The 20,112-nt window shown below is 38.2% G+C and overlaps 1 protein-coding gene across 2 annotated transcripts in view; it reads left to right on the top strand.

Annotated features, from left to right (window-relative positions):
* Positions 1-20,112, top strand: part of Chst9 (carbohydrate (N-acetylgalactosamine 4-0) sulfotransferase 9) — a 308,385-nt gene that overhangs the window by 236 nt on the left and 288,037 nt on the right. The window lies entirely within an intron of this gene.

Below are 20,112 nucleotides of genomic sequence, written 5' to 3'. Positions count from 1 at the left end.
CCGCGGTGGGCGCGGCTCTGGACGGGATACGTGCAAGGTACCATTGTGGCTTCGTTACTCTTGGGGTTGAGAATGGCATCTTTTGACTCTGGTAATCCCCTCTTGGGCCATTGCAGCTCACTTTATTCCACTTTGTTAGATATCCAAGGAGCGGAGAGTGGGAGAGGGTATGAAGACTTGGAGACCAGTGCAGGCACTCAGAGGTAACTTAGCAGCTACCTGGACTGAACTCCTGCCGCCCTACCCCCACCTCCTATCCCCAAGGTGCACCGTGAACTCCAGTATTCTGGCGATACACCCGCGTGCGGACAGGTAGAGCTTGGAAACAGGACACCGGAGGGAAGAGTGTTGAGTTTCCCAGTGCCGGTCTGTCCAGTCCTCTGGCTTGTTTGGTAGAAAGATGATTGTCCCTACCCCGGTGCCTCCTTTGCACTGGCCCCAAACTCCGTGCTACGTTGCGGAGACTGCGGGCAAGGTGGGAGGGAAGGTTCCAAGCAGGGGCTGAATGATGGCTAAGCAGAGGGCTTGAGAGGGGCAAAGTGAGTCTCAGGTGTGAAGCAGGTGAGGGAGGAAGGATGCAGGGTTTACATCACCCCTAGGGGTTCCTTTAGTGCCATTCCCCATCCCTCTTCTGCCTGAAGTGAACATCCTGCCTGCCAGCATGTTTCTATAGAAAGGCTAAAAGGTAGTTATGGTTTGGTGCCTGTCAGGAGTTATTTCCAACTAAGTTCCCACATGTGAAGTCTACAGCTGTGGTCCTTCTCCCTCAGATCCCAGGCCAACTTCAGTCCTCCCACAGGCAAATTGTGCCTGAATCAGCCCCAGGATTTTGAAAGGAATGGACAGACTATAAAACAGTATGTTTCTGTGAGCGCCAACCACTCTCTCGCCCCCGCGTTCTACCAAGGGGCCCAAACCAAAACACGGTGGATGTTTAATAGAAAATTCCTCTCTTCAAGGTCCCCCCTTCTGGTAATTAGGATAATGGTTAACCAATAGCTATTTCTCTACATTATTCTAGCTCTATGCAATTTTATTTTTATTATTCCTGCTCCTGCTGGCTTAAATAACATGGACTTACTGTAGACTCACACAAAACACAGTGTGACCATATTTAATATTTATCTGTCTCCCTGATTCAATGGCCCTGCCACCTGCCACTTCCCCAGCGTAATCATAACACCATATGCCTGTCTACCAAACTGATGATAGGAAGACTATCAGTGTTTTGCATGGGCAAAAGTTCCCAGCTACCACATTTTGTTATTGCTATTTAGATGAAGAGCTTCAGTCAAAATGAATCTGTTTCAGACAGGACAAATTTATACTTCTGCCCAAAGCTTTCAAACAAAATACCTGAACACTCACAGTTGATTAGGAAATGAGGGAAAATTAAACTATCATCAAACGAGAAACATTTTGATTGAATACAGTCAATAGAAAGAACACTTATCAAACACCTAGAAAAAATGAGAAGAACTTTTTAATTTATTTGCTTTTAAACCTTTCCACTGGGATAGTACCTTCCTTCAGAAAATGAGTATCTTGAATATAGAATTGGTCTTTACTAACTGAGCATCATAGTGTGTGATATAGGAGCTTGGTGACAATCCAAAAACAAGGGTTTTAAATCACCCACAACCATCTGTTCTCTTCCACTTGCTTACAGTGCAGTGTTTTATTCTCACAGGTATCTGAGCATGCTAACTCATTTCACACCTCTGCATGAGCATCCCCAAAGCTGACACTGGTGTCAAATGGACCCACCTTTCACAACCTGTTATCAGACTGCTAACTTTCTCCAGTAAGCCTTTGGTTCCAACCAAAGAAGAATTCAAAAGTCGTGAGGCATTTGACCAAGGCTAGCATAACAGGAGGGTCTAACTGTTTGTACTTCCATCTTTTGCCTCTACAGAGAAGCTGCACATTAATTCAGCGAAAGGTTCTCTCAGTGATATTATTTCCTTCATGGTGAAAATGGGCATCATTTGATGCTCTAATGACATGGGTGAAACATGTCTTGATCTCTAAAAGTGAATATGGCTATACCAACTTTCTGGGGGAAAATTACAAAGTAAAAAAAAAAAAAATCAGTATTCCAGACATTGAACTAAATAGATATAGTGAAAGAGAGATGGCTCGTTGGGATAAAGAGCTTGCTGTTGAGCTTTATGACGACCTGAGGTCAATTCTCAGGACTTACATGGTTGAAGGTGAGGGCAGACTCTATCAAGCTCTCCTCCCATATGCCCCTTATGTACACAAAGCATGCACACACACCCACTGCTTCACTTACTTCTCTGTTGCTGTGATAAAGTGCCATGGTCAAGGCAACTAATAAAAGAAAGTGTTTAATTGAGCGTATGGCTTCAGAGGGTTAGAGTCCTTGATGGCGGAGCAAAGGGTTGACATTGGAAAAAGCTGAGCGCTCACATCTTGATCCAGAAGCAGAAAGTAGAGAGCATACTGGGAATTACAACTAGTCTTTGGAAACCTCAAAGACATGCTGAGTAACACACCTTCCCTAACAAGTTCACCCTGCCTCAGAGAAACCCAGAGCTCATGTTGCTAGCTGCATATGTAGCAGAGAATGGCCTAGTTGGTCATCAATGAGAGGAGAGGCCCTTGGTCTTGTGAAGATTCTATGCCCCAGTATAGGGGAATGCTGGGGCTAGGAAGCAGGAGTGGGTAGATTGGGGAGCAGTGGGAGGGGAGGGTATAGGGGATTTTTGAGAGGAAACTAGGAAAGAGGATAGCATTTGAAATGTAAATGAAGAAAATATCTAATAAAATAAAAGTTAAAAAAAAGTTCACCCATTCTAATCCTTCCCAAAGAGTTTCACTAACTGGGGACCAAAATTTTAAACATACAATCTTATAAGTCCATTCTTATTCAAATGACTACAACCCTAACACACACACACACACACACACACACACACACACACACACACACACACACACACACCGTGGATACACCCAAATAATGCACAACACTTCTCCCACAACTATTCCCATGTAAGAATAACATAGGGTAGTAAATGATGAATGGCTTGTGGATATAGTAGTTTATATGTATGTCTTAGATTTGAATGAATCAGCATGCATGCAATTGAAAAATGGATCAACATCCTCTGTTTTGTAACTGTTATTATACGAGGTAGATTGGAGGTTTGGAAATCATCCCCATCCAATTCACTATTTTTCTATAACTCAAGCATTAGAAAGGTTTGTGTGTGTGTGTGTGTGTGTGTGTGTGTGTGTGCTCAAGTGTGTACAGGTGCACCTTTTTTTGTAAGAGTGTGTGCCCATGTATGCACATACATGTAGAAGCCAGAGAACAATCTTGGAGGTTGCTTTTCCTGAGGTTTCAACCACAGAGTTTTTTGAGAGAAGGTCTTTCATTGGCTTGGAGCTTACTGTTAGGTTTGGGTGACCTACCAGTGAGCCTCGGATCTGTTTTTCTCCACTTTTTCCACAAAATCAAATTTCATTGTAAGTCATTTCTCTAGTGCCATGTTTATTTACAAGTCATAGAAATTGTTAATTGAAAGCCATATGACGTGTAGGTGTGCTCACATGCTCATACAGTTCAGTGGTTCCCTGCCCCCCAATATCTGGGGTTATGTATCACTCAAACACAAGTCCTTCAGGGTAGACAACCTTAGAGCTGTTGCTTGAACTCAGATCTGAGTGTAGCACCCCAATTTACTTTTCTGATTTTAGGGGAAAGGTGGTGGTGATTTTTGCCCAGATTGCAAATATTTGATACCTAAAGAGTAATGAAAACTCAGTTTAGACTTCTTATTGCCCATAGAATCATTTATTTTGAAAATCTTAAGGTTTTAACTTAGAAGCAGCAGAGAACCTAATAGGGTAAACCCAAACTATAGATAATTCTGAATGCAAAGTCGCCCTTAAAATATAGTCTGATTTAAATCTTTATTTCTTACATAAGAATGTGTTACCTCTTATTTTTTGGTGTACTAAAAATGAATTATTGAGGGGAAGCTGTTTTACCATGTATAGTAGGCACTCTGAATTATTCATTTTAATGAGAGGAATAGAAGCAAAGATAATCTAAAATCATGGTTATTTAAAAAGTCATTTGTGTTTGTCTTTAGAATAAGGTATGTGTTTGGTTTGAAAAAGATTTTCATTGTTACTGTGGCAAGTTGCCTTTCTAATTTTGTTTTTGTTTAGGTTAATTTTTAAATGAGCTTACATGCCTCAAATACCAAAACCAGTTTCTAAAGAGGTGGGGCAGGTGGGCATCTTGCCCAGAAACAAGCTGGGTGACAGAAATAAGCAAATCTGGAACAAAAACTTCCCAGTGAATTATGTATAATTCACAGCAAGATAATCAAGACTGTATTGTATGCCATTTAATGGACATGTCAAGCATTGGATAGATTCCTGGGGAAAACAAGGTTTGTTTGTTCTCTCTCTCTCTCTCTCTCTCTCTCTCTCTCTCTCTCTCTCTCTCTCTCTCTCTCTCTCCCCTCCCATATATGCATATGTGTGTGTGGATAAACATGGAGGCCAAAGCTAACTCATTTCTTCCTTTATTGTGTTCTACATTATTTTCTAATTTTCTTAGATAATCGTTGAACCTGAAGCTCACTGATTAGATCTGTTGTCTGGTCAGTGAGCTCCAGGGATCTGCTGGTCTTCACTTCCCAGTGCTGGGGTCGCAGGCAGGAACTTCCATTCTTTGAGTGCTGGGGATTGGAACTTAGGTACTCAATGCTTAGTGAGCAGTTTAACCACTGAGTCATCTCCTTGGCTTCCAGTAAGAGTGGTTTAGCCCAAATTGGGGAACTTTAGTCTTACTTCATATCTATCAGAGGCTAGTAATACATTTAAAAATATCATAATGAGTGTTTGTGAGACCTAAATAGAAATATATTAGTTTACAAGTCTCACAAAGTTGTATTTTCAAGTGTTTTTCTAACACCCATACCTGTGTATGGTGTTGAGTGACATTCCCAAGCCTAGTGGAGGAATTTGCAAAAGCAGTAGCAGCAAGAAGCCATCTGAATAAGGGACTTGGACCATTTGATCTCTGTACCAAATCAAAACCACATTTCTCCAATGGGTCCCTTTCAAGTACCCACTGTTACCATGGACCCAGTTAGATAAAATAGTTGAGGTTCAGCAAGACTGCCAATTTAACAGATTTCTATTGTGTTTTTCAAACGCTCTAGGGCAAAATTGCTTGTGGATGAAATAGTTGCTTGAACAGGAAGCTGAATCAAACACAACACTTGCAGTTAAACGCTTTGTTTATAGTCAGTGTTTAGTTGCATATAGACTTGTGGAGTTGCTGACCCTGTGGACTCAAAAGAATCAGAAAACTGCTGTGTCAAAGGTTAGAAATGCCAAAAATATACGATTGGAAATGCAGATAAGATCATTTTTATTGCAAGAATTCACAGCCAAATTGTAGTTGTTATAGACATGGAGAGAATAGCAATAGAAAGGAGATGTAGCCTTCAGAACCAAGGCTATATCCTCAGAATAAATATACTTACTGCTAAACATGGAGGGGTACATTTTGGCTTTTATAAGGCATGACATCTTTTTAGAGGCTAGACTAGGATGGGTTTTTTAGAGGCAATCTTGTGGTTGGAAACATAAAAATTGAGACCTACAGGATCTATTTTATAATAAATTTATTATGGGAATCAATTTCTATTGGTCAGTGCTGAAGTATTCAAATGAAAATTATATATTTTTTGCAGAGATAAAAAGATGTTAAAAATAATTTATTACAGTTTAATAGTTAAGGAAATGATGGTGGCCCACAGGGATCCCAGTGAGTTAAGGAAAGCCACACTGGTAGTGAGAGGCAGAAACCAGATACCTGCTCTGACTCACTCCAACCCAGCCACAGTCCAGCAAATTACAAAGTTAGAGGTTGGTGTTGACACTCCTGGCTGTGTCAGCATCATTGGTCTGTGGTAGTTATCAGTGAAGTGATACAGAGATGTTGACAAATGCAGAAGTCTGATTGGCTGTCTTCTGTCAAACACTGAGCAGCCACTACATCAGTCTCTGGTCCTTAGTCTCTACCTTCTTACTAAAACCAATTGCTTTGTGTTACTGTATTCATGCTCTCAAATGTCATTTGCCCTAATGTAGTTAGTGAAAGTATCAGTAATGGAAAGGAAACCCCTCCCACACCCAGAGCAACAGTGATTTGTAGCCATGTGTCTCTCTGTGCTGTCTAGAGATAACTTCACTATAGCACAGAAGGGAGTCAGAGCTGGAGCGCATGCCGGTGCACAGTAAGATATACACACAATAGAGGTTTGAATTTAACACAAACAACGGTATTAGAAGAAATGCGGTATGAGAAGTCCGGGAATATGAGACAGTGAGGATGGACTGAGGGTAGACTAATCACAAAATACGGAGAAGGAAGAAGGAAGTAGTTGTTACTGCCAAATGGGGAATAGGGAATAATTGCCAAGGCAAATACAGACAGTTGGAGCAGAAGCAATATGGAACCGTGCTTTGCAATACGAGAATGAGCACCCTTGACCGGTGCCTCCAAGCTTCTGACAGCTCCACGGGGCACACGATCCCTTTGTTCCTTAGTGATATAAACTCTGCTTCAGTGACCTCTGTCACTTACCTCCACGGTGTTGGTAACACCATGTTCAAGTGATTTAGTGCTGTTATTTCTATTATTGTTATACAGTTTTTACTCCAAAACCATGAGGCAGAGTTCACAAAGTGACTACATCCCCTAGTAACATTCCTGTAAATTTCTAGGCTTTGGTTGAAATTCTTAACAAATTCTTAATTATGACTGGCACCATTCTGCGCTTTGATATTCAAAAGTTTAGTTCAGAGACAAGTGAACTTATATGGAACATTTGGGAGATTTTACTATGTGGGCCCCCTGACTTTACTGAAAGGCAGCAGCCACTGTCCCTGACTAAAACTGTGGCTACTCTGAGGTACACACCCCTTCCTAAGATATTTCCAAGGGGTGACACTGGCCTTAATGAGAGCCGTATAGCTGTGGAAACACGATCTCTATGTAGGCTGAGATTATGTCCCGTGCTGCTATTGTCTCTTCAAAAATCTTTTCAGTGGAATTAACTCACTTGCCCACTGGTGTCCTGTCCTCCTTATATCGAAACCATGCACTTCATTGCCCTCTAATGGGGGAGTGTCTCTGCCTTTGCTTCTGATACCACCTTCATAAAATTTCTCTGGTACTTGTTTTGTGTAGGAAACTGTTTACTTGTAGATAACTTTGAGTGGTGAATGCTAGTGTATAAATGGACTAATATCTTCATTCTCTTAACCTATATCTCTGGCTAAATGCATATCTGAAGGCTTTCATATGTATATACATATGTATACATATATTTGAATTTAATTATGTAAATTTACACATGTATTTTGTGTATGTCTGTTTATATCTTATTTGTACTTATGTATATATAACTTTAGACAGTATAAACAGAAGGTGAAATTTTATTAAAGTTGCACTTTTAATGTTCATGAAATATGCTTATGCAAACAAGAAATTGCACTAGTCCAATATTAGAAGTCACACATAATAATATATCATGTTTCAAAGCATGCTTGTAGCACAGGTCAAAATCTATTGCCAACCAAAATAAATTATTGAATTAGAATTTTGTTATACTGCTTTAAGTAAATGTGCCCATGCTAGAATGTAGGAGTCGGGAGATTATAAAGCTTCAATGTCTGCCTTAGAGATATTTAATCCTTGCAATGTTTAAACTGAAAAAAACATACCAACTTATCCTTTCTTCACAAAATATACTATTTACAAAGAGGTGAGAATTTTGAAGAATGTGTGTGTGTGTGTGTGTAGACATACATGTGCTATAAAGTATATAAATTTCAAGAAAAGAATAAAAGTCAAATGTTCTTACTTGAAATATTCCTTCTCTATGGCCATATATGAATCTTATACTTATGAGAATGAAGAGTTAATATAAACTGTCACTTCAGTATTGGAGATAAGCAAGCAACTTTGACTAAATGACTGCATTGCAAGACATTCTGTTCCCATAGATACTTCCCACTTTGATGTGTCTTTCAGAACATCATATATCTTACTGCCTTTAAAAGAGACACACTTGATGGAAGGCGTGGTGTGTCTGGGTGGATGTGAGTATCCAATTGCTCTTACTGAGCCCTGAACTCTACTCTGGAGACTATAGGTCACCCATCCTGTGAAGATCTGTAGAGGCAGTGAAATTTTATTGGGATATCTGCCGTTTCTTGTTCTGTTTTTTATTTGTGGGGGGGATAAAGGCAAATATTATGAAAGTAAGCCATCCTTCCTCTCCTCTCGGGTTAGCTTTGAGATTTGAGAAAAAACCTTTGTGAGAATGAACAGACACAAGACATCCCATCTCTCCACCCACATAACTCCCTTTATTATAGCGGTGAGGTGTTACTCTTAGTTGAACTCTACTGAACATGATTGGGTCGAGGAACGCACCTGTCCTGTGTGGTGAGGATATTTCAGAATCTCCTGCTGTTGTTAGTGAAAACAGGCAAACACACAAGAGAGATGGTACTGGTCATCCAGGAGTATGCTATTTACTTTTTCCATGGTTTCACAAACAGGAAGCTCCTAATTCAGCAGTCATTTCTGTCAGTTTTTCTTTCTTCATTTTTACCCAGAAGGAATTAAAGCAGGATAAGCTAGTTTTAAGTAAACGTCATCTGTGAAGTCCTAGCGAGAATGATCTGATCTCTGTGTCATAAAAGTTAAGTTCAAAACAAAATAAAGTTAATGAGTTTAGTAACATATTTCTAAATAAAGTTGAGTTTTCCCACAGGATTCTATGAATGGATACTCAAAACATAAGCAATTTCTTTCTTTCTCAAAGATCAATTTCTCAAACATTAAAAATAAAACTTAGGATCTGGAGAGATGCCTCAGAAACTAAAATCATGTGGTACTCTTTCAAAGGATCTGGGTTCAATTTCCAGCACCCATGTGGCAGCAGACACACAGCTGGTGCAAAGACTTACATGTGGGCAAAACACTCAAAATACAATTTAAAAACAAAAAAGCTTACTTACTAACAATGTTGTTGGATATGCATTGCTTCTATCCTATGCACTGTACCCTGTGCCCTTTACACTTTATTTTCACCTAGGGCCTGCTATCATCAGAGAGAACTGGTCCATGACTCCTGTAAGGCTGGTGTCAGTGGAATGAACTGCTGTGGTTTCTCCAGCTCTTTGTATCTGGGACCCAAGATGTACAGCTATTAAATAGTTAAGGAGCTACCTGAATTGCACAACACTTTATAGCTTGAGCCTGCATATACATCACTAGGTGAAAAGTGTGCAGAGTTGTTTTCTTTTTGAAATATTGATGATTTGATAATTATAGCAGCATCTAGAGAATGAGCTTGACCATCACTTAGCTTCCAAATACAAAGATCATCCATTTACAATCTCAGAACTTTGACTCCTTTGAGGTTTTTCCCACATACAGATATCGAGTACTGTTCAATAAGTATTTTATGAATTATCAGTCTACATTTAATATAGAATGTTTTGAGGCCCATAAACATAGCGCAGAAAGCCTCAATAAGTTTCACAAACCATGCTTGGTATATCTTCTCTTCTGCTCTTCACACAAACCTCCAATATCCCCAAACCAAATCTGGGTGCTGTCTTCAACAGTCTCCCTCCATCAGCCACCATCAAACCTTTCATCATGTCTTTATACTTGCTCCCACTGTACATTACTAACATGCCTCTGTCACCACTGGAGTCTAAGCTGTCACTCTTATAGATCATCGCAGATGTGCCACCACCTCCAATACAGGAACAGACAAGTCCCAATGCAAAGATAGTTATCACTCCTCTTATTGCATGCATCACATAGATTGCCAGTACTTTGTTCAAGGCAAAGACCAAGAATACATAATCTGATTCCTTGAAGCACAGAGAAGTTAGACTCCTGCAGTATCATCTCTTCATGGTTCACCCACTTTCCTCTGTCCCAGCTGTCTGGATGGCTTCCACTTGTTCCAACTTTCCATCTTCTCATCCCCACACAACCTGAATACCATGCAGGGTCTATCTAGACCCTGACTAACTCTTTGTTAATGTCATCAATATAGCAACTTACATTGCAGCTCCTCAAGTGATCCAAATCCCTTCTCATACACATTTACACACAAATACATATATCTGCTGCATAACTATCCAATAGTTATGTATCTACATTCTCCAGTGTCCCCTTCACTAGTGTAGCATATTATCCACTAAAGTAAGGGCTCATCTAGTTTGATGATTGTTGCTTTCCAAGAAAAGTGATATGCTAAAGTGCCTACTTACATGAGGATTGGATGATGTAAATATCTGCTGAATGAATGCTGACTGAGCCTTTATTTATTTATCCCTATAAGTGGCCATTCTTGTGTATAAACTACATGTCTTCACCATCCAGTGTTTTACTGTTGTGAAGAGACACCATGACCATTTAATTGGGGATTACTTTCAGTTTCAGAGGTTTAATCCATAATATTCATGATCAGAAGTATAGTGTACACCGGCAGATGTGCTAGCTGAGGCTTCTGTATCCAGATCTGAAGGCAGTAGGAAGGCAGGAGGGACTAATTTGGTCTTGAGAAACCCCAAAACCCCACCCCAAGGGACACACTTCCTCCAATGAGGCCACACCTACTCCCACTAGGCCACTCTTCTAATCACTCAGGTAGTGCCACTCGCTGATTCACATATATGAACCTATGGGGCCATTCTTAGTTAAAGCACACTTGTATCACCTTCATCATCTAGTAAAAATAAATAGACAGATGCTTGTGAACTAAGCGGCCTCACTCATTTCCTTTATAACCCCCCCCACCAAGTGGCATAGTCTTTTCTTCTATCTCTTCACTTTCCGTGTTTTAGAAGTCACTTGAGGAAGAAATTGCTCAAAACTGATGAGAGCACATCAAAGGCATGTAAGAGCCAGCATAATGGGCTCTCACTGGATAAATCTGGGATCTTCAGAGCATGAAAAACAATAATGCATCTAAAGAATTTGAGTATATTACATAAGAAAGAAAATCCTCTCTGACCCCATAGTGTAGATGGAGAATGGTAGAGGGAACAGTCACCACTTCAGTGAGGCACACAACAGATCATTTAATGACACAAGCAACCTTTTAACCACTATTATAACAATATTAACAAACGTTCCACTGCTCAGTAAGTGGTTCCCAGGGACACAATATTCCCATTATCTTGGATGGCACCACAGTCTGCCTATTATTTACAAAGGAGAAAGAACCTTCACACCTGTATCACATTAACACATACGATCAGACTTAGTATTCCCAGTGGCAGAATAGACTCGCTTCTTCAAAGTCCCCTCAAAACAAAAATTACAAAACAAAACAAGCAAGCAAAACAAAAATATAGTACAGAATTAGAGGAGACCTGGTGAATAACTATGGGCCTTCCTTCTTGATTAGACTCTGGATTTAGAGCAAAGTTTTAATGGAGAATATCAGAACATTTGAGGGGTGTGACTTCAACAGTATTGCATCTATGTTAGATTTGTTAAATGACAGCCCTAGGGTGATTTATGGGAGGCTACATTCTTTGGGGCATTCCAAATACTTGGGGCTAAGTCACTGAGTCTTTTCTACTTGCTTTAAAGTAACAAGAAAATTTCCTGAGAAAACATGGGGGGAAATTTGTATAAGGAAAAATAATAGCTATCACTGAATGCTGTAGCAAGTCTTTGGCTACTTTGTGTTTTTTTTTTTTTCTTCCACCCTTCTCCACCCTTTCAACCCTGTAACCCTAGACAGAGAGAAAAAACAATAGAGGGGAAAGAAGAAAGAGATCCCTGAATAAAGTCAGAGTTGGATAGGGGTGCCATTATCATTACATTACTTACTGCTGAGGAGGGGTGTCGAATTCCTAGGGGAAAGTTTGATTTTATACATCAAGATATTTCATTTCTTCTTGCTTTTGATTCTTGGTGCATAATTATGTAACAAAGTAGGACCAACCAACAACCTTCTTGAGTGGTCAACCACCACTGATCCTACCTGTTGGGTTCTAGCATTTATAAACCCGCTGAGAAGTCCCCAGAATTCCAAACATTACACAAGTGCAACTATCTGCACCTGGCAAAACTATGCCTCTGCTAGAGCATGAGCCAAATCATAGTCACCTTCTGCAAAGCAGCTGTGGATTCCCACACCTAGGATTAAAGCCAAATCCTATTCTTATACTACTTCTGCATTCTTTAAAGAAACCAATATTCCAAAATTGTCACTAGAGAATGTAAATAAAAATTGCTCTATATTGATCATATTATGGGTAAATTTATGCTTTAGATATATGTCAGAATAAAAACTAGGAGAATACTCTATCATTCTCAGCCAACTATGTAAACAATATTATTTTTACATACAGTGAGCTATTGTGAACAAAAGTAGTTTAGCCACTTAGTAACATTTCTGAACATATCTGCTATATATATTCAACATCTCATAATAATTTCATTACTGATAACATATATTCCAAAACTTCTCCTGTTTGAAAGCCAATGAGGCAGTATCGCTAGAAGAAAAATTTGAGTAACAAGAAAAAAGGGTCCCCCAAAAGAATACATTTTAAGCAATGTGTTAGTCAATGTAGGAGATGACACATGGTGACGATATAAAAAAATTAATATATAAATTAATATTCTCCAATATTCTAGTTATACTTGGGAATATTTTAGCATAGGAAATACTGAACAGAAATGTGGCTCCCCTGGGAATATGTTTTTGTTTTGTTTTCATATCTTTCCAGAACATGACTGCTTGTCTGTACAACAACATATTGCATCTGTGATAACCATTAGTAAAGTGTCTGCAAATGAGTAAAATGCTTGTGAAGACCATTAAAATTTGGCCAGTACTCAATGCGGTTAAAAACCCAGTGCAATTCTCTTCACACATTGTTAAAAGAGCTAGCAAGGATGTTAGTGTTAAGTATCAGGGACAGATACTTAAGCCTATCAAAGCACTCCAAAACAAGAAAGATGGGTCAATAGGGAAAAATGCATACTGCTCAGCTAGATGTCCTGAGTTCAGTCCCCAAGTCCCATAATTTGGAAAAGGCAAACTGATTCTCAAAGGGTGTCCTCTGACCTGAATGCATTATTGTGGCACATGCTATATTACACATGAAATAAATATAAATGAAATAATTATTTAAAAATCTCCATTTATTCAACAAAAACTAATTGAGAACCAATTTAACCCCAAATAAGTAAAAAAAAATAAAATAAAATTTGAAATGAATTTACTTTCACTTGAATTGAAAATGTTAATTTTAAAATAACTATGGAAACATTTTCTCTTATTGTTATTAAAATTCATAATATAGTCCTATTCTGGACTCTCTATGAATACTACTTGATGTTAATGTAACATTTAGGACTCCTTCAGACAGGATCTTCATGTAACCAAAGCAAATGAAGCAATCCTTTATAAATGAGAACATTCATTATCCAACATATGTCACAGAACACAACTTACATTTTATTATGCAATATAATAGACCAACGATAAGAATAAAATAGAAATTTTGTACAATTTCTCATAGCATAGTTCATAAATTATTATAATAATGGCAAAGAGAAAGAATTTCTGAAAGGCATGTGAGAATTGGTCCTTTGTTTTAAAACCTACCTTGGTTTATGTTTCACTTTGGTAAGATTTCATACTAAAAAGTTAAGGCTGATTTCAGACCATATGAACCCAAATATCAGTGATCACTCTAACGTAGATATTGTTCTCATAAGGGAGAAAGAGCAACACATTGTTATAAGGTCATTGTCTGTCTTCATGGAGTCTTGATCTTCCAACATAGGTAATGTAGCTTTGTTCTCATGCTCCCAATCCCCTTCCCTTCACTCATATTTAAAACTGTAGTAAATTAAATGATACCATATGCTACTGAGAGAATTCTAAGACTTAAGAGAACTGGGTGAAATTGAATTTAGTGGTTTTATTAAACTGTTAATATTTTATTTCATTTTTTTCTGAAGTTTCAAGACCATGAATAAGTTAAAAGTTGTTTGAATTTATAGCTATAGAAAGGCAGACTCTCATATAGAATTTGCTATTAAAAGAAAACAGCTCTGCAAACAATTTGTGTAGGTAATTATTAGCTAGAAGCTATTTGTACTCTAAGTTATTGCATATACACATATGATAATAAGACTTTGCACAAATGGAAACTTTTGATAATAAATCCATGTAAATGATCGTGCCTGGGGAAATAATTCTAGATGTTATAAGTGTATTTGAATTGCCTGCAACCAGAATGCAGACTTCTAGAACAAGTGTGTGACTATTTTTCATTCATGATATTTAATAGGTCATTGTACCTAAAGTCTCAGAAAGGAAGAATAAAACAAGCAGTGGAAACGGTACTTCTGTTGTTTGTGCACATATTAACATGTTGCAGCAACGGGAGAATTGGCAAAGTAGCACTGTGAATCTCTCACCAAGAGTATGCTAAGCCACACTCAGCATCACAGTTGTCACAGTAAATGTAAATGCCTGATCCTGACCTTGGCACTACTCTCATCATTGCATGTGGAAATTACTGAATAATTGGATTTTATCTTTGTGGTATCTGTAGCCCACTTAGAAAAATCATGCACAGAAAGATGAAACCCAGAACCTGTATACCCCCCTTATGAGCCACAAATCCTTGTGGCATTTCATGGGACTGTGCACTATTCCCATGTCAGGCCAGCTGCATTATATCCTAAACACATGAAAATAAGATGGAGGGCTGCCCCTCTCCTCAATTTTAGATTTTGGTTCTATTTGTGTTATTATGGCAATCTTGTCTTTTTCATTTACATAAAACCAGTGCTCATGTGTTAGTGTTTCACTACCGTTTTCCATGCTGAATAATTTTGGGTGGTGCTGTGACTAACTAGATTCCACGGTCAATGGGATCTTTTCTAAGCAACACACCACAATTCTACTTTCTCAGGGTTTTTTGCTTTACCTTTTTTTTTTTTCTTCTATCTCTGCCCCTGACCCATATTGCTTGGCCCCTCTGTCTAGCCTGCATGCCATTGTCTAGTTACCTTCCACTCTTAAACCAGTCACAGGAAACAATAGAGTTTTCATCGTACCCTGCCTGCAGCTCCAGTGTAAGGTCTTATTTAGAGCACGTTCATCAAGCTTATGCCAGTTGCTCCTGAGTTAGGACATTCAGAAACCTGTAACTGTGTTGTGATATAGAGCTCCATTCTTTTACTTACTCCCCCCTAGAGCACCCTCACCAGGAAGACTGTTGTAATATCTGATAAAAATGGTTGATATGGTTATTTTCCTCAGCCACACAACCCCAGTTATGCTGTGTTTCAACAGGAAAACATATACTTTCTTACAGCCTACTTATGTCTAAGCTCTCATTGATCCGATCTCAGTGGAGAGATCTGCAGGTCCACAGTATGAATTTTACAAAATTTCATGTTCCAATGCAGATGTTTTTCTTGTAGCTACCCCAACCCCATCCCTGGTCCTTCCAATGTATTAATAAACCTTTGTCTTTGTTACATAGTGCAAAGGTGAATTCCTTCACTGCCCACCAGTCCCCTACCCTACCACATTCACCGTCTCCAGATATCTCAATTTTCCTGTCTTGCTTCTGTTAAAAATAATTCATGTTCAACTCAAGGCTCAATAACGCTTTTCTTTTTATTATCCTTATCTAGTTATATCCAGATTTTAGAGAACTTGGCGGCATGTTTAAAGGTCAGTGGTTTATGTAGTGACGCTTTTCTAACTTAATTGAAAATCTAGTTCTCTTCTCACTCATGTCCCACAGTTCCAACATGTGCCACAGAGGAATATGAAATCTTTGCATCAACATCAAGTCATGTCTCAGATGTCTAGTCACTATTTTTGGCATCAAATATTTTATTTAATGCACAAATAAAATGATATATAGGCAGTTAAAAGAATAATAACAAGAAATGAATACATATGTATGCATTGTCAAACTAGTATACTGGTTTTGTCAGGGGACAAAACCTGTTAGCAACTTGGTATCTTGTGTGATTAATATAAATACAATAAAGGTCCATTCACACTCTGCTCACTGATAATCAGTGGAGAACTTCTGCTTTATAAAGTACCTCAGGGTTCCAGCTTGCCCCAGTTTCTCAGTGCTGTGTTTCTTTTTGTGTCTCTACTGTTTCCTCTTCAGGTAACAGAGACTATAGATAATATGTAGAATGTTTTAGGTATCAGATTTGTTCATATTCCACCTTACTGTAATGGGAACCAACAAAAACATCCTGGCAATGAGTTCAGGAATCAGAGCAATGAGAAGCCAGAGAACACAGGGTGTGGTTCCTCTGCACCTTCTGTGTGCTCCTCTCATTTGCTCATTCAAAGTACTGGCCAACTTCAAAAATTGCATCTTAATGGTCCCCTTCTTTCCCATGTCTATGTACCTCAAGTGAAATCCTTCAGTACTGTCCTGACTTTGGTCTTTATACAAGCAGAAATATATTGTACAAAAATGGAACTTAATTATGTCATTTGAAAAGAATACAAGTTTATACATGTATGAAAGAATACACTATTTGTTTTCATTGCATAAACTCTTTGACACTACTACTCATTATTATAGGCTGTTAATAATTGTGACTGGATATTCTCTGGGCCACTAAAAGAAATTCATTCAACATCATGCCAATTCATTGACAGATTCATCCATATTTTCTTGTAACACACACTTACTTTATATTTGTAAAACTATGGTATGTTGTCAAACATGTGTAAGAACATAATATTTTTCTAGTGAATTTCACTTTTCAGTAAAGAACACACTTTATCTTAAGTTGCATTTAGTATTAAGGCTTATTTTTTCTGATTTTTGATAATCACTACAGTTTTCAATTGATTTATATTTGCATAGTTAATCTTGGCATACTCTCTACTTGCTTACTGGCAATTCTCTCTTCATGTTCTAAATCTTTTTTTTTCATGTTCTAAATCTTAAAAGAAAATTTTGATAGTTTTAAAAATCTAAAGGAATAGTTGTTATATTTTAATGTCTTGTAGCTCCATTGAATCTAACATTTACTTTCTCATTCTTGTGTATGTATATAGTTGAGCATGTATGTTCAGATTGTGCAAGCTCCTATATGTGCAGGTATGGGTGCAAGCTTGTGTACATGTGTGTAAAGGTCAGAGTTCAATCCTGGATGCCACTCCTCACATGCTATCCACCTTGTTTTCTGAGACAACATCTCTTGCTGGTTTAGAATTTCCCAAACACGCTAAGCCATCTGGCTAGTGAACTTCTGAAATCCCTCTCTCAAGACCTTCCCTGATTTGGGATTACAAGGGCATGGTGGCTTACACCTTTAACCCCAGCACTTGGGAGGTAGGCAAATGGCTGTGAGTTCAAAGACAGGTTAAGCTACATAGTGAGTTCCAGCACAACCACGGTTATGTAGAGAGACACTGTCTCAACAAAACAAAGCAATGGTGGACTCCAGGCTGATATATATGTATATACATACATACATACATACATACATACAGTTGTATACCATGTGGTGTGGGTGTGTCTGTCTCTGTGTGTATATGTGCATGTGTGTGTTCCCAAAGACTGAACTCAGGTCATTATGCTTGATGTCAAACACTTTATCAGCCGAGCTGGAGCTCCAGCCCCTAGACCTTGTCTTTGTTCCCACCAATCAGACAGTTTTTATTTTAATCAGTAAGCAATATTAATTTATTCATGTACTTACCATAGTCTTTGCTTAGCATTATTTCTTTATTCTACTTTTTCATTCTAAATCCTAAAAGGCAGATCTTCTGGGCTTAGGATACGAAGACCAGTTATTATGTTTTTGTATTTTGCAGCTATGATTAGTATAAATTTTAAACTTTTCTTTTTTTCCCCTGAAGTTAGAAATGTCTTGTTTTGACACTTTCTTAAGATCCCAAGTTTTTATCATTGATTCAAGATCGCTCTTTATCATTGGCTAAATATTCTACCTAGGTGTTCAGAAAAAAATAGCACAAGGCCAGTTTTATTCTAAGCAGCCTCTTTTAGGATTTTTTTTTCCAGTTTGAAAGGCATATCGTTTTGCCTGATAATAGCAGTCACCCTTTCATTACAGATCGCCCTAGTTTCATTTTCTTGCTGTGATAAAACATCCTGAACAAAGCAACTTAGAGGAGAAAGAGTTTATTTTAGTTAACCATTCCAGGTTACAGTCGATCATGTGAGAGAAGTCAAGGAAGAAACTTAAAACAGCTGTTCATATCACATCCATAGTCAAGAGCAGAGCAAAGTGAATGTGCGCATGCTTACTGCTCAGATTACCTTTTGAATTGGTTCAATCTAGGACCCAGAGAGCAGGCAAGGTCTTCTGGCCTCAATTCAACTACAGAAAAGAAAAGAAAAACAAAAAACAAAAATCCACCTCATAGGCAGGCTCACAGGCTAATTTAATCTAGACGATCCCTCTCTAAGACTGCCTTGGCTGTAAATTTTAAGATTGATCAAGTTGACAATTAAGCTAACCATCATACTCTCCACACCTACATCTGATCTCTACCCCTGCCCACCTCCAGATCGATTCTTTGCGGTGGCCTACCTTTTCTGCCCTTTTAAATTATGAGGCCCTACTGTAGATTATAGGAAAGTCAATTTTTTTGAAACCTTGTCCAAAAATAATTATTTCATATATAGTCTTGATTGAGAGAGTTTGGTAAAATGTGCGAGCACTTAACATACCTTGATGTACATTCGTCCTCGAGAATTCTGAATGCATTTCCACTCCACTGCCTTTGTCTAGAAACCAGTACTGCAGCTAACAAATCTCACTGCTGCCATTCTGATCATCCTCCTTCCCAGAGTGACATCTCCTCCGCTTCAGTGTTCCACATTAGCAAAGTAATGCTGGCTTGATATCCTCATCGCCATCAGCTGTGCTGAGACTGAAAGTGACCTCTGCAAATTGTGCAGCTTATGAGCATCCCTTCTCTGCAGTTTCATGGCGTGATGTAACTAATAACTTCTCCTTCTCACCTCTCAGCCCCCTCACTGGATTTCCTAGTACTCAGATGTCGACTCTGGTAGAGGCATTTTCTTGGTCTCCTTTCACTTAATATTTACATGTGTTTGTCCCTTTGCTGAGCATTCCTTTATCTCCTAACCTTTCTGATGACTTTTCTTTGTCACATGGTTTCATTTTCATTTATAAGGGCTTTTTATGTCCTTTCTGTTAATTATAGGGTACCAAGAAACCAGGTACACAGTTCCTTGGTGTTGTAGCAGACAGCATCTAATGTCTTCTCATTATCTCTGGAAGCACATAGGCTTACACTTTACAGCCTTTTCAGTTACATATCACTCCTTTCCCAGCAATCCACATTCTAAAATATGGATTCTCTCATAAGCGTCTCTTCCTCCCTTATCTATATCTCTGTAACTCCTTTTAGTTTCTCCTAATTATTTTGGAGACATTTGAAGAGGGAGTGGAAACAAAAGCAAGAGTTTGGTATGTCTTTATTTAACCACAGCTTCTCTCCATTGGCTTCTTAACTAAATTATCTTAAATAATATATTTAAGATAATATTGAAATGTTCATTTATGAACCTTATATTATTATTTCTCAGCACTCTCCTCCTTTTAAGTAAGAATTTTGATTAAATCCTTTTACTTGCATTTGTTTATATCATTAAAAGCTTCTGTGCATGTATTCCAGTACTACCTTAGGCATGTCTTTGGAAGTTTTACCATTATCACTACTTTGTGGTGTCCTATTAGAATATCGCAATTTTTTTATTACAAGATGTACTTTTAATATGAACTAAAAGTCAATTATTACATTTTTAGTGTCAAGAAATATGGAAAACATTTTGAGTTGAACTTAAAGGATTTAAAACATATGAGTTGTACTTATCTGTTATCTTCACGTAAATTACACAGCCTAACGCAATTTTTAATGTATGGTTTTTGCCAGTGTGTAAAGTTTATTTAATTATTATTATCTTTTTAAAGTCAAGATTACTTGAGCCTGATCT

This window comes from Mus musculus, chromosome 18 (assembly GCF_000001635.26).
Source record: "Mus musculus strain C57BL/6J chromosome 18, GRCm38.p6 C57BL/6J".
Taxonomy (NCBI): domain Eukaryota; kingdom Metazoa; phylum Chordata; class Mammalia; order Rodentia; family Muridae; genus Mus; species Mus musculus.
Note: the sequence above shows the minus strand (reverse complement) of the source record. Positions and strands in the feature narration are given on the sequence as shown.